The sequence below is a fragment of the Plecotus auritus genome (genome assembly GCF_963455305.1).
Source record: "Plecotus auritus genome assembly, chromosome: 1".
Taxonomy (NCBI): Eukaryota; Metazoa; Chordata; class Mammalia; order Chiroptera; family Vespertilionidae; genus Plecotus; species Plecotus auritus.
This window is the reverse complement of record NC_137770.1, coordinates 247,407,525-247,431,358: the sequence shown is the minus strand read 5'-3', so window position 1 is coordinate 247,431,358 and position 23,834 is coordinate 247,407,525. Positions and strand designations below refer to the sequence as shown.

General features: G+C 67.5%; 1 protein-coding gene across 2 annotated transcripts in view; it reads left to right on the top strand.

Moving 5' to 3' along the window:
• Nucleotides 1–3,153: 3,153 nt before the first annotated feature.
• Nucleotides 3,154–23,834, top strand: part of SH3BP2 (SH3 domain binding protein 2) — a gene marked incomplete at its 5' end in the record, with an annotated part of 44,130 nt that continues 23,449 nt past the window's right edge. The window contains one exon of one of the 2 annotated variants that reach the window (XM_080683069.1): nucleotides 3,154–3,254. Of the gene's footprint in view, nucleotides 3,255–10,345; nucleotides 10,461–23,834 lie in introns of those variants that run through there. The other variant, XM_080683067.1, reaches the window with a different exon arrangement.

Genomic DNA, 23,834 nt, shown 5'->3' with positions numbered 1-23,834 from the left:
CCGCCTCGCCCCTGGTGTATCTGAGCAGCGGTGGGCACCATCGTATTTACCCCGAAAGGCAGCAAGGGGGCGAAATTGTGGACCCTGAGGTTGAGGTGAGGGGCACGTTCGGACAGAGCAGTGCCAGCCGCCCTGTTGGTGGTGGGAGCCCGAGCTGGCCCCTCCCTTCAATTCCACCCCCTTGTCCCCGCTCTGTCCCCATCGCCCTCTCTGATCGTGCGCCCTCTCCGTCAGCGGGCGTGGGGCCGAGCGCAGGGCTGTGGGCAGCGGAGGTCGAGCGGAGGGAGGCCTGCACAGGGCCCTGGGGGTGGGTGCAGGCCCCAGGGGGGCCCTCCTGCCACACACCTCTGGCCACAATGCCCAAGAGCCACCTGGAGAAAAGACCCCTCACCCACCCGCACAATCATTTCTTTTTTTTTTTTAAAATACTAGAGGCCCGGTGCACGAAATTCATGCACTGGGGGGGGGGTGTACCTCAGCCCAGTCTGCACCCTCTCCAATCTGGGATCCCTCTCACGATCCAGGACTGCTGGCTCCTAACCGCTCGCCTGCCTGCCTGCCTGATTGCCCCTAACCTTCTGCCTTCCAGCTGATCACCCCCTAACTGCTCCCCTGCTGGCCTGATTGAGACTAACTGCCCTCCCCTGCCAGCCTGATCTTGCCCCCAACTGCCCTCTCCTGATCTTGTGACGACACGGGGGTGGCCATCTTGTGATGACGTGGGGCAGCCATATTGTGATGACATGGGGCGCAGCCATCTTGTGGTGGCCATCTTGTGACAACATGGGGGCAGCCATCTTCTGATGACATGGGGGTGGCTATCTTGTGATGACGTGAGGGCGAGATGCCACCTAGGCTTTTATTAGTATAGATTGTTATTGATTTCAGAGAGGGAGAGAGAGATAGAAACATCAATGATGGGAAAGAATCATTGATCAGCCGCCTCCTGCACAACCTCCACCCAGGATCGAACTCACAACCCGGGCATGTGCCCCGACTGGGAATCAAACCCTGACCTCCCAGTTCATAGGTCGACACTCAACCACTAAGCCATACTGGCCGGCATAATTTCTTTTATATATATATATATATGTATTTTATTGATTTCAGAGGAAGGGAGAGAGATAGAGTGATATCATTGATGATATCTCACACATCAGTGATGAGACAGAATCATTGATTGGCTGCCTCCTGCACGCCCCCTACTGGCGGGGATTGAGCCTGCAATCCAGGCACATGCCCTTGGCCAGAATCGAACCTGGGACCTTTTATTCCGCAAGCCGGCGCTCTATCCACTGAGCCAAACTGGCTAGGGCCCGGCATCATTCCTTGATCAAGTGGTCAAAATGCAAATTCTGCGGGATTTATGTTCCGTTCCTGGCGGGTGCAGGCACCTCAGGCAGCTGGGCTCATGGGCAGAGCCCAGGGACTTGGGACTCCAAGGAAGGGCCCAGGCAGAGCAGAGGAGACGTGGACAGGTGCTGGGCTGCCTGGGGCCCTGGGCCCTGCCCCTTGGGGCTGCTGCCTGCCCTAGACCACACTCTGGGTCTTGGGGTGACCCCACTGGCCCTCAGCCTTCCCTGTGAGTGTCCACAAGGGGGTGACAACCAAGAGCCCAGGGCACGTCAGAGCTGAGCCCCCCGCCTTGCCCCACCCACCCACCCTCAGGGCAGAAGCCGGCCTCACCCGCCCCTCGAGGCTGGCCGTGGAGGAGGGCATTTCTCCCGAAACCTGATTAGTCAGGACCCGGGGACCACGTCCTGCCCGCCAGCAGCCCTGCTCCCAGGTCCACTCTCGGCTTGAGCAGCCGGCCGCCAGGTGCCCGAGGGATCTCAGGACACGGGCCAGGCGAGCTCCCACAGCCTCCAGGGAGGACCAAGAGTAACACTGGGGGCCGTGGGGTGTCTGCAGACCCCCCAAAGCCGATAACGCTTCTCAGCATTCTGCAGCGCACGCTTTCTCCGCTGGGATTTGCACTCAGCCACCCTCCCCAAGAGCTTGAGATCTTGCTGGCCGCGTGTGTCCCCAGTTTGGCTCCAAGAAACCCCTATAAAAATGTCTAAAAGGCCCTGGTTGGGTGGGTGGCTCCGTTGGTTAGGGCATTCTCCTGATGTGCTGAGGTTGCGGGTTCGATCCCTGGTCAGGCCACTTACAAGAAGCAACCAATGACCTGGCCGGTGTGAGCATCGACCCATGAACCAGGAGGTCACGGTTCCATTCTCGGTCAAGGGCATTTGCCGCGTGGTGGGCTTGATCGCCAGTGTGGGGTGTGTAGGTGGCGGCTGATCCATGGTTCTCTCTCATCATTGATGTTTCTATCTCTCCCTCTCCCGTCCTCTCTGAAATCAATAAAAATGTATTTTTAAAAACCACGAAAAGCAAAACAAAACAAAAATAAAGCTGAAGAAAAAGAAGCAAACAATAAACGCATAAATACTAGTAAATCTCTCTCTCGAATCAATGACAAATTAAAAAGTGACAGATGTTTTCAGATCGATAAGGCCCCAGACAGCCGCCAGCCTGCGCCCCGCTCGCCCCGCGCCCTGCTGGGGGCTGTGAGGCTGCGCTGCCCTGGGGGGCCAGGGAAGAGGCGTTGTGGGATGCAGGGCGCGGGGCGCAGTGAGAGGACCCCAAGAGGCTGCGGCGAGTGGAGGCGGCGGGCCCGGGGGGCTGAGCCCGGGGAGCGGAGTGCTTGGGGCTGCGCGCCGGGCGGGCTGGGCGCGGAGGGACGCGGGTGAGCGCGGAGCCGGAAGCGCCGCGCAGGGGGCCTCTCCCCCGGAGGAACCGCGGCCCGACGCGGGCGGGCTCGGCGCGGACTGCGACCCCGAGGACCACGGGGACGGCGGGGGCCCGAGGTCGGGAGCCGCGGGCTGTTCGGGGAGAGGAAGGTGAAACCGAAAGGACGAGCGGAAAGCGGCCACGGAAAGTGGGGCGGGGCCTGCTGTGGAGGCGGACCCTGCGCCTTCCGGGGGGAGGGGGGTCCGCCCGAGGCGAGCGGGAGCGGCCGGTCCCCCCACCGCGCGGCGGCGCTGGGCCTGGGAGCTCCGACGCCAGGGGGCGGAGACGGCCTCTGTGCGCCGCGTGGATGGGGTCACGAGTGGGGCAGGACGTGTCCCAGCGCGCCTGTGACCGAGGAAAGGGGGAGGCGCCCGCGGGTGGAGAGGCGCAGCCCCCGCCCCCGCCCCCCGCCGTGAGCGCGGCGGCTGCACGTGTTCCTCCCGCCGGCGGGCTCCTTTTGCCGGCGAGGTTTTCGTGTGTGTTTGTTCGTCCTCACCCACCCCAGGGTGTTTTTCCCATTGACTTATTTCAGAGAGTGGACGGGAGCGGGGAGAGGCAGAGAGACACCCAGGCGCGGCCTTGTCTGACACCCACCTGGTTAGGGTCTCAGCGCATCAGCGTCCGGCTCCCCTGGCGCATGCTTGGAGCCCTTTCTTTACAAACATGTATATTTTTATTGCTTTTAGGGAGAGGGAGGGAGAGGGCGAGAGAGACACCCACCGTCTGCCTCCTGCAGGCCCCTGCCTGCTGTGATCGGGCGAAACCTGGGCCTGGGCCCTGACCGGGAATCGAACCCGCGACCTCCCGGTGCGTGGGCCGCCGATCAAACACCGAGCCGCCCGGCCCTTCTCTCCACGGGAAGTCCTGGTCCAGCTGAGCTGTGCCTGCCTCGGGGGAGCCGGGCACCCCCACAGCAGCTGCGGAGGCGCTCCATACGCAGGGCTTCGGAGAAAGCAGAGAAAGGGAGCAGCGGGCGCCCCTCCGAGTCCGGTTTTCTCGTGGAGAGGGAGGCGCCCGCCCTCCCCTGTGGCTGCAAGGAGAGGCCAGGGGGTGCGAGGGCCCTGGCACCGCGGGCGGGCGCTCAGGGAAGGCCCGGTGCCCCCACCAGGCAGGCTCAGTCCCCCTGGGCGCCCCTTCCCACCTCCTGGCCTCCCTCCCGCACGGACCCAGCCCCCAGCCCTTAGAGTCCCGTCAGGCCCCGCCCCGGCCCCGCGCCCAGGGCTGCTCTCCTCCTTCCTCAGGGCCAGCGGGGGGCCCTGCTCCGCTCAGAAGTTCACGGTGGACCGGCCGGTTCACCTCCTGTCGCGGAGGGTGGGGGGGGGGGGGGCAGAGGGCAGAGACCCAGCGTTCTGAGCCAGTGGCGAGTGGCAGGCGGGGGCTGGGGGGTTCGGGGGGTGGGGGCTTGGACTGAGCCTGGGCGGAGGGGAGGGGAGGGGAGATGGGGGGGGGCATCGGGGCTGGAACTGAGCCAGGGCAGTCGGGAAGGGAGAGGGGGGAGGGGAGGGGAGGTGGGGGGGAGCTGGGACTGAGCCAGGGCGGAGGGGAGGGGAGGGGAGATGGGGGGGGAGGGCTAGGACTGAGCCAGGGCGGAGGGGAGGGGAGGGGAGATGGGGGGGAGGGCTAGGACTGAGCCAGGTTGGAGGGGAGGGGAGGGGAGATGGGGGGGGGAGCTGGGACTGAGCCAGGGCGGAGGGGAGGGGAGATGGGGGGAGCTGGGACTGAGCCAGGGCGGAGGGGAGGGGAGGGGAGATGGGGGGGGAGCTGGGACTGAGCCAGGGCAGAGGGGAGGGGAGGGGAGAGTGGGGCATCGTGGTGTCAGGAGTTGGGCTGATGGACAGAGTGGCCCCTGAGAAGGGGGTGGTACCCAGAGCCGCCCGTCATGGTTTGGGGACTCTGGAGAATGGGAATCGGGCCAAAGTGCACCCAGAGGATGGATGATGGAAAGGGCAGGGAGGGTCCCCTGGGCCTTGGGCGGGGCAGGTGCTGAAGGTTGGGGAGACCCACCAGCACCCACAGGGCGGAGTGGTCCGGGTGCCTAGTGAGGCTGGGAGGGCCCAGTGCCTTCTGGCCCCGCACCCCGCCTCTGGCCCAGGGGCTCCACGGTCACACCGCCCACCTCACACCCTGTCTCATGTCCCTGGTCCCAGGGCCCAGCCCTGGTGGGGGAGGGGGGGGAGGGGGACAGCTGCCCCGACCCTAAGCTGGTGGTGGGACCCCGGGTGAGTGAGCCCCAGCCTTGCCGGCCACAGCTTCCCTTTCCAGGCCCCAGGGCCTTCCCTGAGGTCACGTGGGCTCGGGCGTGGGGGACAGGGGCCACTGGAACCCCGAGTCTGGAAGGAGGAAGGCGGAGAAGGCGCGGGGCCGGAAGCCCCAGAATAGAAGGGGCCCCTCAGGTCCCAGATTGGGCCCCGGGGCTGAGGGCAGGGTGTCAGTATAAAAATAGAGCCCGAGCGTGTGTGTGGGCCGAGCCCTCCACCCACCGGGGAGTTTGGAAATAGATCTTCCTGGTGGGGCTGCGTGCCTGTGAGTCCGGGTAGAAGTTTCACCCAAACAGCCTCTCAGGCGGGGCGGCAGCTGGCCAGGCTGGGGCGCTGAGGGCGCGGGGCCAGCAGTCGGGGGCAGCCGCTGGGGAAGGGGCAGCTGGAGGGGGCGCTGGCCCTGGAGTTGGCCTCCCAGCCCAGGACTCCCTCACGCTCCAGGGCCCTTCCCAGTCTTCAGGTCTTGGCCCCTTAGTCCCCAGGAGCCCCCTCTGACTGTCGCCCCGCACCCTCTCAGGTGGCTGAGAAGGGAGCGATGCCCACCCACACGTCCCCCTGCACTGGCCGTGACGGGCAGCGGGGCAGGCCTGCCCTCTGGTGCTCACAGCGGGCAGCGGACCTGCCCCAGGAGCCCAGCCCAGGGAATGGGTCTGAGGGTGGGGCTGGGTGGAGGTGGGCCCCTGGGGCAGCGACACGGAGCTGGCTCCCAGCAGCAAAGCAAAGGGCTGGGGGCTGGGCGGGCCGCTGCAGGCTCTGGCTCCAAGTCCAACAGCCTTCCCATCTCCATGTCCCCAGCCACCCCAGGGCCCGCCCTCGGCCCCACACCGTGCTGGCCCCTTGGTTCCAGCAACAGAAGGGGGGGGGGGGCGCGGCACCAGCAGCCAGCCCCCATCCCCAGCCCGCCCCCTCCCCCCTGTGGGCTGTGTGGTCCAATGGCCTCCCCTGGCCTAGGGCTGGGGGATGGGTGGGCACTTGTTCCCCAATGCCCCCGCCTGAGCAGGCTGCCAGAGGGTCAGGGTGTAGCCGCAGCCTTGGCCCCTCCCAGGGACAGGCCTGCCCCCTCCCCTGTCCCTGGGCCTGCCCCTTCCCCGGTACCCCTGTCCCTGCCCCTTCCCCTGTCCCCCTGTCCCTGTCCCTTCCCCTGTCCCCCTGTCCCTGTCCCTTCCCCTGTCCCCCTGTCCCTGTCCCTTCCCCTGTCCCCCGGGCCTGCCCCTTCCCCTGTCCCCTGTCCCTGCCCCTTCCGCTGTCCCCGGGCCTGCCCCTTCCCCTGTCCCCGGGCCTGTCCCTTCCCCTGTCCCTGCCCCCTCCCCTGTTCCCGGGCCTGTCCCTTCCCCTGTCCCTGCCCCCTCCCCTGTCCCCGGGCCTGTCCCTTCCCCTGTCCCTGCCCCCTTCCCCTGTCCCCAGGCCTGCCCCTTCCCCTGTCCCTGCCCCCTCCCCTGTGTCCCGGGCCTGCCCCTTCCCCTGTCCCTGCCCCCTCCCCTGTGTCCCGGGCCTGTCCCTTCCCCTGTCCCCCGGGCCTGCCCCTTCCCCTGTCCCCTGTCCCTGCCCCTTCCCCTGTCCCCCGGGCCTGTCCCCTGTCCCTGCCCCTTCCCCGGTCCCCGGGCCTGTCCCTTCCCCTGTCCCCGGGCCTGCCCCTTCCCCTGTCAGCTCTCAGTGTGACCCTGGGGCTACTCCTGGGGGCGGTGTGAGAAGGTGGATGCTTCCAGGGTCCGCTGGACACAGCGACCGAGGTGGGCAGCGCTGCCTGCATCCGCCTATCCTTGCGCTGCACCCGAGGCCTCGTCTGCCCACTCAGCCATGTACTGAGCATCTCGTCTGGGTCAGGCAGGCCGAGCCCTGGGGCAGCAGCGGTGACTCAGACGAGCACGGCCCGGCCTTGTGGGGGTGCTCCAGAGGGGGCCTGAGCGTTACAAAAAATGTGTAGGGGTTCAGAGGGGGACAGGGAGGGAGATCACAGGTCGTGTGACAATGTGACCACAAAGCAGAGCCTGAGGGACGTGGGGAGGCGAGCCACCCAGAAATCCGGGGGAGGCGTGGTCAGGGGGAACAGCATGTGCAAAGGCCCTGGGGCGGGAAGTGCCCGGGAGGCGGGAGGAGCAGCAGGGAGGCCAGTGCCGAGCACCGAGCAGGGCCTGGGGAAGGCGCTCCGGGAGGGATGGCGGGTCCTGCGGGCGTTCACGTGGGGAGCCTCCAGTGTGGAGAGGTGACGTGGTCTCACTGGACGGTGACCAGGCCTCTCTGGCGTGCCCATGGACAGTGGCCGGCCAGGGCAGGAGGTGGAGAGCGGATGAGAGGGGTGTGGCGGGCCGAGAAGGGCAGGATTCCGGGGCTGCTCTGCAGAGAGCACCCACTAGGTCTCCTAGACAGACAGGCCTGCAGGTCAGAGGGCGGGCCTCCAGGAGGCTCCGAGGTCGCAGCCCGCAGAGAAGGCTGGGAAATGAGGTGCTGGCTTTCAGGCTGGTAAACCTGCGACGTGTAGACTCCCAGGGAGAGATGGCGAGCAGGCCGTGGGCCGTGGGCCGTGGACTGTGGGCCGTGGGCCTGGTGGGCCGTGGGCTGTGGGCCTGGTGGGCCGTGGACTGTGGGCCGTGGCCATGGGCCTGGTGGGCCGTAGGCCGTGGGCCTGGTGGGCCGTGGGCCTGGTGGGCCGTGGACTGTGGGCCGTGGCCATGGGCCTGGTGGGCCGTGGGCCGTGGACTGTGGGCCGTGGGCCTGGTGGGCCGTGGGCCGGGGCAGCACAGAGGCTGGTGCTGATGATGTGGCTCTGGGCATGGCCAGGGCTCACACCGGTGCCACGTAAAGCCCGAGGCTCCGGGGCGGCGGGGAGCCAGCCAGCAGCAGGCAATGCCCCCTCTGCACATGGATGTTAGCGGGCTCCTGCCCACCCCGAGACCGCAGCTGCCTCTGTTCTGGGCCCCGTTGCAGCCGTGCCCACCCTCGCGATGGGCGTGGCAGGGGAGCCATCAACGTGGAGGTGCTGGCCAGGGGGGGCCTGGCCTCGCCTCTGCTCACCCATATGCACACCCTCCCCAGGGGCTGCGACCCTCCCCACCCACCTGTCCTGCCAGCCCTGTGCGCACCCCTGAGTGCCCCACTGCTCTGGCCTTTGCCTCCTGTAGTTCCTGCCTCAACAGGCTGCTCTGAGCTGCCCTGAGGTCCCAACCGGTGCCCTCCCGTTGTCGGGGTCTCTGTTCCTGCTGGGCGATGCCCTGCCCACAGCACACACAGGCCACTGGCATTCCTGCTCTGTCCAGACGGTTGGCAGTGACCCTGATGACAAGGCCTCTGGGTCCTGGGCTGCGGTCTGTCACCTCAGAGCCTGCGGCCCACTCTGTTCCAGGCCTCTGTCCCTCTCCCAGCCCCCCCGCTCCGGGAAGAGGTCACTCAGAGTGTGAGCCGCAGGCAGGGATTGCCCTGCATCATCTCAGGGCCCCAGCGCCCCCTTGGGGCCAGCACCTGGTCTGCTGTGCCCACATCAGGGAACAAGCGTGTCCGGCCTCCAGCAGTGGTCACTCCTCCCGGAGCGCCGGCCCAGCCAGGAGGGGGTGACCATGTGGGTGCTCAGTGGCTGAGCCTGGCCACTCCCACGACAGGCCTGTGGGCTGGAAGGGGCCGGAGTTCAGGATCTCTGAGGTCCGAGTCCAGTCCTGAGAGGCAGGCTGGCCTGGGAGTCACAGACTGGGGTCCGGGGTGGGCCTGGGCCAGGAGGGGCATGTAGCTGTCAACCCTGGGGGCTGTAGGGCTGGGGTGCCGGGTGCTCTGCTTGCTCCCCTCCTCCCCCACACTTCTGCTGCTGACGCTCCAGCAGATGGGACCCCTTGCCTTACAGATGGGGAAACGGAGGCCCTGTTGGTGGAAGACTCTGCCAGAGCCTCACCCGCCTCTGGCCGCCCCGCCCCTGGCGTTGCCCCTTCCCCCACCCCCCCCCCCGCCCCCCAGCAGTCCAGCCGCAGTCCTGGTCTCTTCCCGGCGGGCTCAGAGCCTGACACTGGGTTTTCCGGCCACGCACGCCCCCCCTCGCCTGGTTAACTTCTCTGACCCCAAGCCTGTCTCGCACTGGGGGACCGGGCTCCATTGCTGAGCAGTGACACGGCCCGAACTCTGTCCAGCCACAGCTCTGGGCACCCCGTGGCCTGGCTGTGTTTTCTCAGGACCCTCACCAACCGCAGCCCCTGAATGCCCTCTGCTCTGCCCGGTCCAGGTCAGCCAGCCCTGCTGGACTCTGGCCCCTCATGGCCAGCGCAGCGCAGCGCAGCGGGGCTGACCTTGGCCTCATACCCGGACGGGGCTCAGCCTTTGGGTCGGCCTCTTCCCTGCCCCCAGCCCCTTGGACCTCTGGCCAGAGTCTGCGCTTCCACAGCTCATGGCTTCCTGGGACCTGGGACTGGGGGTCCATCCCCCACACCTCATGGGGATGAGCCCCCCTCCTCCTCACCCCCAGGCATGGGCCCCTTTTCCGAAAGGCTCACCGGCTTGCCGGCCTTGCTCCCTCTCCCTAGAACACCTGCCCTCTATCTCCACCCCTCACATCACCGACCTGGCCCCTAGGGCCCGCCCCCCAAGCCATTTCCTCGCAGGAAGCCCCTTTCTCCTAGGTCCCGCCCCTTAAACAGGGTTGTCTAAACCTAAAGCGGGACTGGTATGGCCACCCCTGTCCGCAGGCGTGGGGGGGGCAAAGGGAAAAGCCACCTGTTCGCTGGGACTCAGTGTTGGAGCCAGATCCCTGGGCCATGGGAGTCCAGGCCTGGTCCAAGGGCTGGTCCCAGCTTGGAAGTGGCTGAGAGGTGCCCGCCATCGTTCCTCCGGTTGGGTCCCCAGCAAATCCTCCTCGATCGGAAGGGGTTCATCCGGGCCTTGCCGCCAGCCTGCTGAGGCCACCCAGGAGGCCCCCGGGTGACACAGGCAGGCACGCCCAAGGGACAGACAAGTTTCGTGTTTGTCCTCATCTGCATTTACTGAGCATCTGCTGTGTGCTGTGCATGGCCAGCGTGTCCACGCCTGCAGCCAACACCCGGCTTGTCTCTGGGAGCGGGGGTGGGGAAAGGTGGGGGTCCCTGCACCCTGAGGTCCCGGCACCCAACCTGGGACCTCCACGACTGCCAGCTGCGCCAGGGGGACCAATGCGCGGGTGGAGTCCTTGAGGAGCCTGGAGCAGGAAGGGACCAGGGCGCCAGGGAGGGCGGGGCGGGGCCTAGCGTGGGGCGGGGCCTAGCGTGGGGCGGGGCGTGGGCGTGGGATGGAGCTTCAGGAGGCAGGCGGGGCGGGGCCTTGTAGGCGGGGCGGGGCCTGGCGCGGGGCGGGGCGAGGCGGGGGCGTGGGATGGAGCTCCAGGAGGCAGGCGGGGCGGGTCCGCGCCCCTGGAGGCCGAGCCGGGATCCGCTGCCGGGAAGCAGAGCCCGCGGACCTGGAGCAGAACCTCGGCGGGTAAGGTGCGGCGGCGGGATGCGGATGGGCGGGCTCGCCAGGGTCGTCAGGGCTGGAGTCCTTGCCGTAGGGCGCCGGTGGGCAAGCGGGGGGCAAGCGGGTGGCGGGGGGCGGGCAGCGCGGGGGCCCCGTGCCACCACTGCCTCGCCTCGGGAAGCGCGCGCGTTCGGGGTTGCGCAGGGAGCGCCCCGGAGACCTAGGCGTGGGGGGCGGTGGTGTCGCGTCGGTCCCGCGTCCCTGTCGTCCTGACTCCGCTCCCCCAGCCCCTGGGGCGGGAAGGCCTCCGTAGGGCCCATTACACGACCCGCCCGCCGCAGCCTCCCGGACTCAGGCCGGGCACTGGTTCCCACCTCCTGCCGGTCGCCCGGACGGTCCTGCCCTCGCCGCTCCGCGAAGGGGAGCAAAGCCACCTGTCGGAGCTGATTCACACTGAAGTGTGAGTGGCGGACAGCCCGTGGCTGGGGAGCCTGCCACTCCTGTTCGGGGAACAGTGAGGTGTCGGAGAGGGCGGCAGAGTGGACGGGAGGGTTGGGGTTGGGGACAGCGTTGCACATGTGGGTTTAGCCCCTCCCCACAACCCCACTCTTTCCTGCTTCTCTGGGCCTTGGCTTCCTTCCCCTGGAGGAGGGGTGCTGACAGCTGGCTCCCTCTGGGTGTTGAGAGGGCCAGGGCGCTGCTGCGGGAGCTGCTCCCTCTGCCATGCGCTGCGTGCCCAAGGGCCTGTCCTCTCCGGTGCGTGGGCCGGCGGGCTGGCCATGTTGAGTGGCGCTGACCATTGGGGGCGGGGCGGGGCGCGGGGCTGCCCTGTGATCTTGCTGATGGGGTGTGTAACCTGGCCCAGCGCCAAGGGGCTCCAGAAAGGTGACCTGCCTGTGGGAGAGGACGTTCCGAGGGCCGAGGGGCTGCAAGCCCCGCAGTGGGAGCAGGGTTCCAGGTTCAAGTCCAGCCTGGCGCTGCCCCTGCCCCTGGTCGGCCCTGCTTTCTCTGGCCCGGACCCTGCAGGACCAGAGGAGGGGGCTGGGCTCCCCCTCCTGTATCTCGCCCACTGTGCCCATTACCAGGACATCCCTGCAGGAGCCCCCTGGGAGCCAAGCCTTCACTCCAGGGGGGCCAGGGCACGGGGGGGGGGGGGAAGACCCTTGGAGGAGTGAGGTCTCTGTCAAATCGCCCTCCCCCATTGCTTTTCTCTATGCCCTGTGTTGGGGCACACCCTGGGCAGGGGAGTAGGCCAGTCCTGCCAGCCATTGGAAAAAGGGGTGCTGACAGAGCCCCTCAGGCCTAGGAGGCAGGGAGGAGCCCCGGAGGCTGGTCTGGGGGAGAGGAGGGTGGACGCCCCCGATATGCCTTGGCCCTTCCTGTTCATAGGAACAGAGGAAAGTGGGTGCTGAGTCAGCTGCCATCCCTCCCCACGTGTCCACGCGCCTGCGCACGCCCACAGATGGGAAGCCACAGAGGCCCTGGGTTTGAGTCCGCCTGCCACCATTTACCCGCCGGGACTTGCCTTCCTCCTCTGAGCCACGGGCAGTGAGCTCCCGTCTACCGCAGGGTGGTCGTGGCTGTCAAGGGGCTGGGTGGCCAGTCAGTGCCCCAGCCCCCGGGGCTGAACAGCAGGGACAGCTGGGCCACCTCTGCTTGGGGGTGGGGATGGGGTGGGGGTTGGGCCGGACTGGAGAAGCCCGGGCAAAGGGCAGGCTCCCAGGTCCCCACCCACTGGGTCTCTGGGCAGAGGCCTGAGTCCAGCAGGAGCAGCAGATTGGGGAGCCACCCGGGCTCCTGGCTGCTGTCCTTGGAGCTGTGGGGGACACTGAGGCCAGTGCCTGCTCCTCGCATAGAGCTGGGCGCCCTGGGTGCCAGGACCTAGGCCAGGCACGGACCCCAGAGTGGGCAGGCCCACGGGGCAGAGGGCAAGGCCTGCTGGCGGTGCCCACAGGGAGCAGCTCAGCCTGTCTGGCCGCCCTGCCACCGTCTCCCTCAGAAGCGCTTGAATAAAAGGCGTGAGTGTCTGTGCTCAGGGCACCCTCCCTGGCCCCGGGCGGTGTCTCCTCAGAGCCTTTCCTGGCCACTGTGTTTACCTGTCTGGCTCCGCTGCCCGAGCTCATGAAGGACAGGGCCACAGCTGTGGGCTCCGCGTGCCCATGTGGCCTGCGCCAGGGGAGGTGGGGTGGGGCTCTCCCAGGGAAATCTTACTGGAGCACCCAGAAGCTTCTGCAGACGCGAAGCCCGGCAGGCATGCACACAGGGCGGCAGGCTCACGGGCAGGCCTGCTGGGCCCGCACACCGGGCAGGCACGCACACAGGGCAGGCGGGCAGGCTCACGGGCACGCACACAGGGCAGGCGGGCACACACAGGGCAGGCGGGCAGGCTCACGGGCACACACACAGGGCAGGCGGGCAGGCTCACGGGCACGCACACAGGGCAGGCGGGCAGGCTCACGGGCACGCACACAGGGCAGGCGGGCAGGCTCACGGGCACGCACACAGGGCAGGCGGGCAGGCTCACGGGCCGAGGCTCTGCAGGCTGGGGCAGGGCCGGGCTGGCTGGGTGCCCTTGCAGTTGGCCTCGTCTGTGTCTAACTCTCGCTTTACCTTCGAGACAAGCGCACTCTTCGCCCTGGAAGGCCTGCGGGGTTAGGGTTAGGGTTAGGCTTAGGGTTAGGGGGGCAGGGCTTCGGTCAGATAATAACGGGTCCTTGTGCTGTAGGCGCTCTGGAAACTGTCCGGGTTCCATCACAGGCCCCCTCGCCCCCCTCTCCGCCCCGCCCCGGGGCTCCAGCTGCCACCACTGCCGCCCGGCCTCGGTGGACCCCGAAGCTGCACAGATGGGGGACTGAGGCCCTGCAGGCGTCCTCGAGGCCCCTTCCTTAAATGGAGGCCGGTCCTTTCTCTGTTCCTTTCTGGAGACGGGTTGGAGCTGAGGGTGAGGTCAGCCTGTGCACCCCAAGCCTCCTGCCACAGCGTGGATCCGGGATGGGGGTCCCAGGGAGCCAGCCCCTAAGGTGGGGCGGCCAGGTCAGATCTGCACCCCTTAGGAGAGCCGTGGGGAAGGATCCAGAAAGCAGGCCTGGGAGCCCTGGGCCGGTGCAGGAGCGTGGCCTGTGGGGCCGCAGGGAGCCGCGCCAGGACACCAGTGCTCACCGGGCCCTCTGAAGGTCCCTTTCCAACCTCAGCTGCTGCCTCTCCTCCTATGTGAGGGCAGACCGTGCTGGGCCTGGCGGGGCAGGAGGCCCGGGTGGGCGGGTTTACCGCGGTGGGCAGAGGATGGACTGGCTGTCTCCCGCCTCAGCATGGCGGTGTGGGCACCATCTGGCCGGAACCTCTGGGAATGCATGGCCGCTGCCCGCACTGGGTGGGCTGCACGGGAGCGACAGCCACCGAGGCCTCCCTGCTGGCCCGCCGGCTCCTGTCACAGCCCGTGGAGCTGGGGCGTGGACCAAGCCCGCCGCCACCCTGTGCACCCCCCTGTCTCAGGGCCGGGTCTGTGTGAACCCCCACAGTCCTCCTCTCGACCTCCTGTCTTCTCTCAAACCCCATCCAGGGGGAGGGAGGGGCTGCTTTGGGACCTCAGCCCGCACTTTGCCACCTGGGACCCAGTGCTGGCTCCTTGTCACATAGGGGAGGGGCTGGGGGGGCAGCAAGAGCCGGAGAGTCTGGGTAACCAACCGGCAAGGCCGGCCATGGCTGCAGACCCTGCTCCTTCTGCCTCTGAGTCCCCAGCCCATCCTGGAGTCCGGGGCCCTGGGGCGGGGGCTCCCGGAAACGGGTCTCCCCATTTTCTTGAGAGTGTAACCAGGAGGGTGAGGTGCTGTGGTTGGTGGCGCTGTGCCCTTTCTGGGGCAGGAAGTCGCTGGGGAAGGAAGAGGATTGAGAAAGAGGACTCCGTCCTCTGGGGAGGATCTGGGAGGACAGGCCCAGCCAGGGTTCCCGCCAGCAGGGCAGCTGGGCCGGGGCTGGGGGCCCCACTCCGGGCCTCCATGTAGATGCACCCACCCCTCATAGACGTGCACCCCTCCCAGTGGGCAGCACCCAAGGCTGGCGCAGGAGGTGCCGTGTGGGACCCAGGAAGGCCTTCTGTTTGGGGGGCTGTGGGGGGGGGGCGGCAGGCAGGCCAATGCACCGGCCGGAGCTCTGAAGGGCCAGGAGAAGCCAGACAGGCTGGCGGTGGGTCCTGCACAGGGGCTGGGGTATGTGCTCCACTGTGTCTGGGTCTGGAGACCCCCACTCCCTACAGCAGTGGCGAGGAGGCTTGGGCAGGGCCTGCAAGAGGGCTGTGGGGGGCGGGGGGGCGGGGGGGCAGCCGGCCAGGGCCGTCAGTGACCCCCACTGAGGGGCCACTGGGCCCAGGGTGAGAGCTGGTGAGACGGGAACCCGCCTGGCAATGCCCACCCTGCTCCCACCCCACCCACCATCAGGCTCTTTGCTGGCTTCTCTGGCCAGAGAGCTGTGACCACGGTCTCTCCCTGGGGAAGGGGTGTTCCTGCAGCACCCACTGAGCCGCGCCTCCTCCCCCCACAGGGCAGGCTGCCCGACCCGTGGCAGGTCCCTGGCCCCGGGGAGGCCTCTGCAGCCACAGCAGCCACCTTGCCCCTGGGGGCCTGCGAGGCCACCTGCTGGAGGAGAGCGTTTGCCCGTCCACGGTGGCCCCTGATGGCCCCCCGGCTGAGGGCAGGGCCAAGCGGGCGCCTTGCCTGGGGATCCAGTGATCTAAGGCCCCTGTGCCGGGGCTGGGGACTGGGGTTGCTGGGCGCACGGGAGAAACCGGGTCTGGGGGCTCACACGGGTCTGGGGGCTCACTCGGGCCTGGGGGCTCACTCGGGTCTGGGGGCTCACTCGGGCCTGGGGGCTCACTCGGGCCTGGGGGCTCACTCGAGTCTGGGGGCTCACTCGGGCCTGGGGGCTCACTCGGGCCTGGGGGCTCACTCGGGTCTGGGGGCTCACTCGGTCCTGGGGGCTCACACGGGTCTGGGGGCTCACTCGGGCCTGGGGGCTCACACTGGCCTGGGGGCTCACTCGGGCCTGGCTGTGGAGGCCAGGGCTCTGGCAGGAGCCGGCCACCCTTGAGGAAGGGCCCAGCTGGAGTCCGGGGGGCAGTGGGGATGCGCTCTGCTGGAGGCCCTCCTCTCCAGCCCCAGCTGGGCTCTGCGATCCCCCAAACCGCCTGGGACCCTGAGGGCCACGACCTGCCCTCACTAGGGCATCAGCAGTGTCTTGGGGTGACCTGACTGGGCCGAAGACTGGCAGGAGGTCAGGGAAGGGCGCCCTCCAGGAGCGGCCTGGGCTGCGGCTGAGCCGGCGGCTCCGAGCTAGGAGGGGGGGTGGGGGCTGTGGGGTGCAGGATCCCCTGGACCCCTGGCCTTGGAAGGGGACAGTGTGCAGGGCAGATAGAGAACCCCCTCTCTCGTCTGTCAAGTGCTGGGCACAGATGCCCGGGGAGGGGCGGGGCGGCTGGGGGCTGGGCCCCTTCCCACCAACCTGGGCCCCGGGCCAACCCTTCTCCTCACGGGGCCTGCGAACAATGGGGCAGTGTGAGGGCGCCTGGGACTGCGGTCAGCCAGGCCCACAGGGCATGCACAGGGGGGACGTGCACATGGGGGACGTGCACAAGGGGGTCCCCAAGGGGGGGGGGCCTGCACAGGGGGGTCCGCACAGGGGGGTCCTCACAGGGGGGTCTGCACGGGGGGCACATACAGGGGGATCCTCACAGGGGGGCCCGCACAGGGGGGACATGCACAGGGGGTCCTCACAGGGGGGCGCACAGGAGCCAGTGGCCATGAGTCCTCCTGTCCAGCGCCCAAGCCCAGGGCTCCCAGGCCGGCGAGGAGCACGCTGCTCTCAGTTCCCCAGCTTCATGCTGGCTCAGCTGGCTCCTCCTTCCCTCTTCGGCCCCTCTCTGCCTCTTCCTGGGCCCCCTCTCAGCTCCCTCCCTCTCGGCCTGTCTCTGTCCCTTGCCTCTGGGAGACGGAGACCCCGGAGACCCATGCCCGAGTGGCTGCTCCCCCAGACCCTGCCTGGCACCCCGGAGCTGCTCTCCAGGCCTGGGGTGGTGCCGGAGGTAGCCGGTGAGAGGACAAGGCCCAGCCCCTCCGCGTGACCACCTAAAACTTACTCAGGAGTAAGAAGCAGCCCAAAGCCAGACAGTGCCTCCAATAAAACGCTCAGAGGGTGAGCATCGATCAGCCGCGTCCAAGGAAAAAAACGTTCGAAAACAGCTTACAAATTCACATTAGTGATAAAAGGGGAACGGTAGGTTACAACGGAAGAAAGACCGAATCCTAAAAGGCTGAAGTCAGTGGGAGAAGGAGGTGACCCTGTGTGGAGGTGACCCTGTGTGTAGCCGACCCAGCCTGACCCTGACTGTTCCAGCCCGGGGCAGAGCGGGCATTACCCAGAACCTCTGCCCAGACAGTGGGCCTGGGCCTGGGGGTCAGACCCCCGGCAGGAGGAGCCAGGCTGGCCAGACCTCACCACCTGGGCCTGGTGCCCTGTCCTGACCAGGAGCCCTGACCCGGGGGATAAAGTGCTGTGTGGGCTGAGGGAGCCCCTGTGGTTTGCGGGAGGCCAGCACGGCATGAAGGGGACGAGAGCGATGAGTAATGGAACAGATGGCGGGGCGGCCGAGGCCACTGGCAGCTACAGGGGTCAAGGCCGGTGACCCAGCTGGTCTGCCCTGGGATGCCCTGGACTGGCACCGCGGACAGCGGGTGTCCACGCAGTGTGTGGCGTGGCTGACCTTGGCCTCCACCCTGGGCTCCTGCGAGGCGCAGTGGGGCTGGATCGCTCTGGCTGCCTCCTCTACCTCCCTCTCCCCCCCCCCCCCCCCGACCTCAGCACGAGCTGTTCCCTGTCACCTCACCCTGCTGCTGGGATCTGGGCTAAGCAGGGTGCCCTTCACCCCCAGACACCCTGGGACCCGGCACTAGGCCAGGTGCCCATGGAGAGTCCCCGTGAGCTGCCTCCTTGTCCTCGGGACGCTGTTACCAACGCCCTGTATGGGAGGGCGAGGAAGTGGGGCTCCGGGCGAAGTGACTCGCACCAGGTCCCCAGTGCGAAGAGGCGAGGCCGGGACTGGAGGCCGGTCCCGAACAGAGCTCAGTGCTCAGCCGGGGCAGGCGTGAGAGCCATCTACACGCAGCGGCCTAGATTGGGCCTGCCCCTGTCGCCCGTGTCTGAAGGCCTCTGCCTCCTCTCACCCTGACCCCAGGCCCTTTGCACAAGCTGCTTCTGACCCAACGCTTTTCGTGTGCTCTTCCCGCCTGGCTACCTCTCGTGGAAGATCCCTCCCAGCACGCGGGCTGGTGTGTCACCGTGTCTGGGCAGAAGAGCGTCACGAGGATGTGAGTCAGCGGTGGCTGCCTCCCCAGCAGACTGGGAGCCCTCTCTGGAGGGCGGCCCGCTTGGACCCTGAGGGGAAGGGTGTGGGCTCGCAGGCAGGAGGCAGTGCCCTGACTGCCTCCCTCGGCCCCGAGACTGGGGACTCGGGGTCGGGGTGATGCCGGGTGCAGGCCCCATGGCTCCAGCCCCCCCCCACCCCCAGCCCAGCGGTGGGTGACAGCATGCTGTCCCCTGGCCTCGATTTTCTCAGTTGCCCGGTGGGGTTTGGCCACGGCTTTGTAGGAGCCCCCGAGTCTGTCGCTGTTGAGTTCCTTCGCTCTGTCCGCACAGCCTGGTGCTGTTCCCAACAGCTCCTGGCACAGCCTGCGCTCCTGCTGGGGAAACGGAGGCCTGGGCTCTGCTTCTTCGCCAGAGCTTGCTCCCGGGGGAGCACCAGAGCCCCCGGAGGGCACGGCCGCTGTGAGCGGTGAGCAGGGCCGGGTGGGGCCTGTGCCGCCGGGTCCTGCCCCCTCTGAGCTGTGCCCAAACAGGCCGGCTCTGAGCCAGGAGGGCAGCCTGGCACGCAGTGTGGCCTCTGCCCAGAGCCCGAGCCCTCTAGCTGCCCCTGGGCTGGTGGGTGTCCCCCCAGGTGGGAGACCTGAGAGTAGGCCCTTGTGCCCCCTCTGCCCCTCCGGGCCAGGCCTGGCAGAAAATGGGCGAGGTGGCCCGGGCTCTGGGTCACATGGGCAGTGCTGGCCGGGTGGCCGTGGCTGCAGCCGCTCAGCCTCAACTTCCTCATCGGGAGAGCAGAGTTCAGCCTTGGGAGCTGGGGACTGCGCGGGCCGGAGCCGACACATTGGCCCTGGCGCCCCTTCCGAGGAGGGCGCTTCCTGCCCCTGCCCTGCCCATCGGCCTGGCCCGCCATCTCGAAATGACTGCGGGCGGGGAGGTGCCGGCCTTCACACCCCTGCCTTGGCCTCAACAGGTGGACACTGTCCCCAGGAGGGGCTGGTTGGTGGCAGCCTCTGCCCCTGAGTGGGCACATCCCAGCCCCTCGCAGCCGGGGGGCAGGCCGGGATCCAGCCCGGAGCCAGGGTGGGCCCCTGGCAGCGAGTGTGAATGCGCGGAGGGGCCGGCACGGTGGGTGCGTGGGGGTGCGGGAGCCCAGGGGCCGGGAAGCGGAGTGGGGCGGGCTGGATTTGGGGAAGACCTCTCTCCTTTGGTGCCTGGTCTGGCTCGGGGTCAGCCTGACTCGGACTTCAGAGAAGACGGTCTGTCCTTCTGGGCGTCCGACAGGTGCTTGCCAGGTTTCCGCCCGCCACGTGCCCTTGCCCCTTGGGGTCAGCAGCAGGGGCAGTCCGCCTGCCCGGGGTGGGGCGGGGCGGGGCAGGCCCGCAGGCTCAGGGAGGGAGGTGGTCCCGGCTCCCCACCGGCTTGCGGTGCAGGCTGCGGCCTTGCTTTGTGAGCGAGGACACCGAGATGGGGAGCCCTGGTGCCTGGCTGAGGTCCCCCAGGGAGCAGAGCTGGGCGCCGGTCATGCTGCCAGAGCCCCCGCTGAGATGGAGAAGTGGGGGTGTTTAGGTCAGCTGAATGGTCTGATTAAACAAATGAGCCCCGTGAACTGGACCCCACGGAGGGTAGGGGGCGTCCAGCTAGTGGGGGGCCCATCTGTTCATGCTGCAGGGGGTGCCCAGGGCATACCGGGCGCACTGCAGGGGTGGACACGGGTGGAGCTGGTGCGGGGGAGGGGAGGTAGCCCACAGACAGACGGGACATGCTTGGGGGTCCGGAGGGGCAGCCTCTCCTAGGAGCGGGAGGGTCCTGCCCAAGGGCGGCCCGTGCAGGTGGCCGGCTCCAGCCTGAGCAGCGAGGTCTGACCGGGGCCACGGGAGCAGAGAGGGTGGCTCCTTGGACTGAGCGAGCCGCTGTGGCAAAGGCCTGGCCCCTCACCTCCAGGCGGCCTTCCCGACTTGGGGTAACAGCTCAGAACGGGCCTCCCGGGGCCCCTGGGGGAACCCTGCCCAACAGCCCTGCCACGTGGTCTTTGGACGGCGCCACCCAGGAGCTGCCAGAGAAGGCACCTGAGCCTCAGGGTGGGCCACAAGGTTAGGAGGAGAATGAGCCAGGCCTGTCCCCAACGAAGTCCGTGCTCTAACCACTGCCCCACCCTGCTCCCCAAGGTTCCTGTGGGTGGAGCAGAGTCTCATGGTGGCAGCCATGGACTGAGCGCCTCTCGGGGGTGGCACCCCGTGTCCCCTTGCAGGGTCTGGGGCCTTAGGTGCCTAAGCTGGCCCCGGGGTGGGGCAGGGAGCCTCTTAGGCCGGGGCGGGGCGGGCAGGCAGGAACTCGGGGTGGACGGGCCCACCGTCTGCCCTCAGGAGAGTTTTCTCAAGCAATTGAGAGGTGGAAACTAGTCAGTGTTATTTTTTTTTTTTTAATTGTTTGAAGTATTACAAATAGTAGTACATATGTCTCCTTTTTTTTTCCCCCCCATTGACCTCCCCCCGGCCTCCCCTTCCCCCCAGTACATGCCTTTACCTGCCCCTCCCCAGTGTCTTTTATCCACTGGTTATGCTTATATGCATGCGTACAAGTCCTTTGGTTGATCTCTTACAGCCCCCCCCGCCCAACCTCCTCTGCCTTCCCGTTGTCAGTGTTATGATGAACTGAAGTGTGAATCCTGGACCGCCTCTGCCGCTGTGGTTTGAGGTGGGAGAGGTACAGGAAAGCGACACCCCAACCTGCGCCCCCCCCCCAGGCCTGTGTGGCCCTGGTGCCCAGGACAGGGACCTCAGCCCGGTGGCCCTGCCCAGCCACCTCTCTCCCCTGCAGCCCACCCCAAGTGCTGTCCTCCTGGGCGCCTCCCATCCAGGGCTCTGCACCACTGAGACCCCGGCCCTGAGACTCTGGCCCTGAGACCCCGCGCTGTCCGAAGCTCCGCGGCCCTCGCCCCGGGAGAAGTTGCTCAGCTTGGGAACGTTTGCTGGGGCGGAGGCACCAGGCCTGGGAGGGGAAGGCCCAGGTGCTGTGGGGCTGGAGCGTCGGGGCCATGTGGGCGCAGAGCTTGAGCACGGGGCCCCAGAGGAGAAACCCACCCCTCCCGCAGCTCGGCCTTGGTCCTCGGAAGCCCAGGCCCCCTCAGGCGGTGGCCACCATGCCCGCCTCTTCCTGCCCCTCCTGGCGTCCCGGGGCCTGGAGGAGAGGCCAGGGTGCCCGCCTCCATCCCAGTGCCCCTGGACCCCGGCCACTGCTGTCTTCTGGGCTTGGGGATGCTGGCAGCTCCAACACAGCCGTCCTGGGCGCACGTGGGCCTGGGCGCAGCCTCACTGCCCGTCAGTTCTTGTGGAGGGTCAAGTGGGCTGCAGGCCACTGTTCTTTTTCTATTTTTTAAAAAAATATATTTTATTGATATTTTACAGAGAGGAAGGGAGAGGGATAGAGAGTTAGAAACATCGATCAGCTGCCTCCTGCACACCCCCTACTGGGGATGTGCCCGCAACCAAGGTACATGCCCTTGACCGGAATCGAACCCGGGACCCTTCAGTCCGCAGGCCGACGCTCTATCCACTGAGCCAAACCGGTTTCGGCTCTTTTTCTATTTTTTATTAGCTTCAGAGAGGAAGGGCGAGAGATAGAAGCATCGACGACGGGAGAATCAGTGATCGCTGCCTCCTGTGCGCCCCCTACTGGGGACCGAGCCCCAAAACGGGGGAATTGAACTGTGACCTGGTTTACAGGTCATCGCCTCAACCCCTGAGCCACACGGGTTGGGCAGCCACGGTTCTTCGCCCTGGCTCTGAGCAAAGTCCAGGCCCGTGCTGGTGATGGGCATGTCGGCGGCTTGGCCACGTGTGCGGACGTGACACTGACCCACTGCCCGCCCATGGGCCTGCCTCGGCCGTGGGGGGCTGGGATCCCCCTGTGACGACGCTGGTGAGCAGGGCTGTGCCATCGAGTTGGAGATTTCCGGGGGGAGGTGAGATTCTATCAAGCGTCCTCAAACTACGGCCCGCGGGCCACAGGCGGCCCGCCGAGGACATGGATCCGGCCCGCCGGGTGCCGCTGCCTGTCCTGCTTAGCAGCCGACGCGTCCCGGGCCCGCAGTGCGCATAGGAATTTGTTCATAGTTTGTTTTTTTTTTTTAAACTATAGTCCGGCCCTCCCACGGTCTGAAGGACAGTGAACTGGCCCCTGTTTAAAAAGTTTGAGGACCCCTGTTCTAGATGGTTCTGTCTCCAAAGATGAGGGAGCGTTTGTTGGGGGAGGAGTAGGTTTCCAGGTGGAGACCACTGTGGTCTTCGAGACAGGGCCCAGGGTGGGGAGCGGGAGCCAGACCCCACACTCGACTGAGCCACGGGAGGGCTGGCCAGGGGTGCGTGAGCGAGAGTGGTGGGTGCGGGCCTGCAGGCCTCGCCATGCCCGGGAGGGTGCAGGGTGAGCCAGGCCTGGCAGACGCTGTGCACACGGGCGGCCGGGGTGCAGACCAGCTGGGAGTCCACATTCGTCAGGAAAGGGATGGCGAGTCCTGGGGCAGCGTTTCCCACGGCGGCTGCTGCCGGAAAGTGCCGCAGCCAGGGGCTCACACAACCACGGACCTCTCTGTTCTGGAGGCCAGAGGTCAAAATCAAGTGCAGGCGGGCCCACACTCCCTCCTCGGGCCTCTTGCAGCCTCTGGCCAGGCCGGCCGGCCGCGCCCTGGGCCTGTGGCCGCACGGCTCCCGTCGCGGTCTGTCTTCACCGAGTCTCCTCATGCACCCTCTGCTTCCTCCGAGGACCCCTGTCCCTGGGCGTAGGGCCATCTGGCCGATCCAGGACCAGGCCCTGAATTAATGCCACATGCAAACCCGGGTAGGTGCGGGCAGCACCAGCAGCGCCCGGCGCTCGCCTGGCTCCGGAGCTGGCGGGACCCTGGAGTCCCGAGTGAAGCTCCCCCGCCCCTTTTTGTTCAGGCCGACCCTTGGCCCCGGCCGGGCCCTGCTCGCTGGCTCCCACCCACCCTGATAAGTGTGGCGTGGCAGGGTGGTCCCTGACACTGTGAGGCTCCGGCCCTTGGGGTAAGGGAGGGTGGAGTGGGAGACCAGAGCTGCCCAGCGTGGGACCCCAGCGATGCTCCAGCCCCACGCGTCTGCCAGCTCTGCGTAAGATAGAAGGCCAGGGAGCTGCCCTCCTTGGCGGGCGGTGGCGTGAATGTCCAGCGGGGGATGTTGCCTTGGGAGCTGGGCGGGCACGGGGAGGACCAGGCCCGAGAGCAAGGGTCTGGGACAGGGGAGGGCAAACTTTTTGACTCGAGGGCCACCATGGGTTCTTAAACTGAACCAGAGGGCCGGAACAAAAGCATGGATGGAGTGTTTGTGTGAACGAATATAAATTCAAAGTAAAGGAGTGGAGGGGAGAGCAAGAGAACCCTCCGCTCTTTCGGCTCCGCGGGCCGGATAGAACAGCCGAACGGGCCGGATCCGGCCCACGGGCCGTCGTTTGCCCACGGCTGGTCTGGGAGGTCACAGCAGCCCAGGCCTCCTGACTCAGCCTACCGGAGGGAAACCAGAGTTGGGAAAGGGCCCCCACAAGTCTGGGCCCCTCAGGGACCCCTGTTCCTCTGCTCTGGGCCGTGGCCACTCAGTCCCAGCGTCCGCCCAGCGTCCACCCAGCGTCCGCCCAGCGTCCGCCCAGCGTCCGCAGAGCCAGCAGCGTGGCGGCCCCTGGCGGTGTGGCCCGGCTCCCGCACAGGCTGCGTGTGGTGCGGGGAGCGGGAGCTCCGGGAGGGTAGGGCCTGGCCTGGGCTTGGAACCGTCTTGGTCCTTTGGTGTCCAAGGGCAGAGCGATGACCACCCCCGTGTGGCCTCGGAGGGCAGAGCTGGGCCCTCGGCTCAGGGTGTGGGGGGAGCGTGCTGGGAGGCAGCCAGCTGGGGGGCGGGGGGCACCGGTTCTGGGCAGGGGTTTCTCAGGGCCAAGGAGGCTGGGCCTGGTGCCCTGGGATGCGAGGGCTTAGGTGGTGCTGGGAGAAGCCACGGCTGCAGGGGAGGCCGCGGGGGGCCTGCGGGAGCTTCCTCCCAGGGGACACAGCTG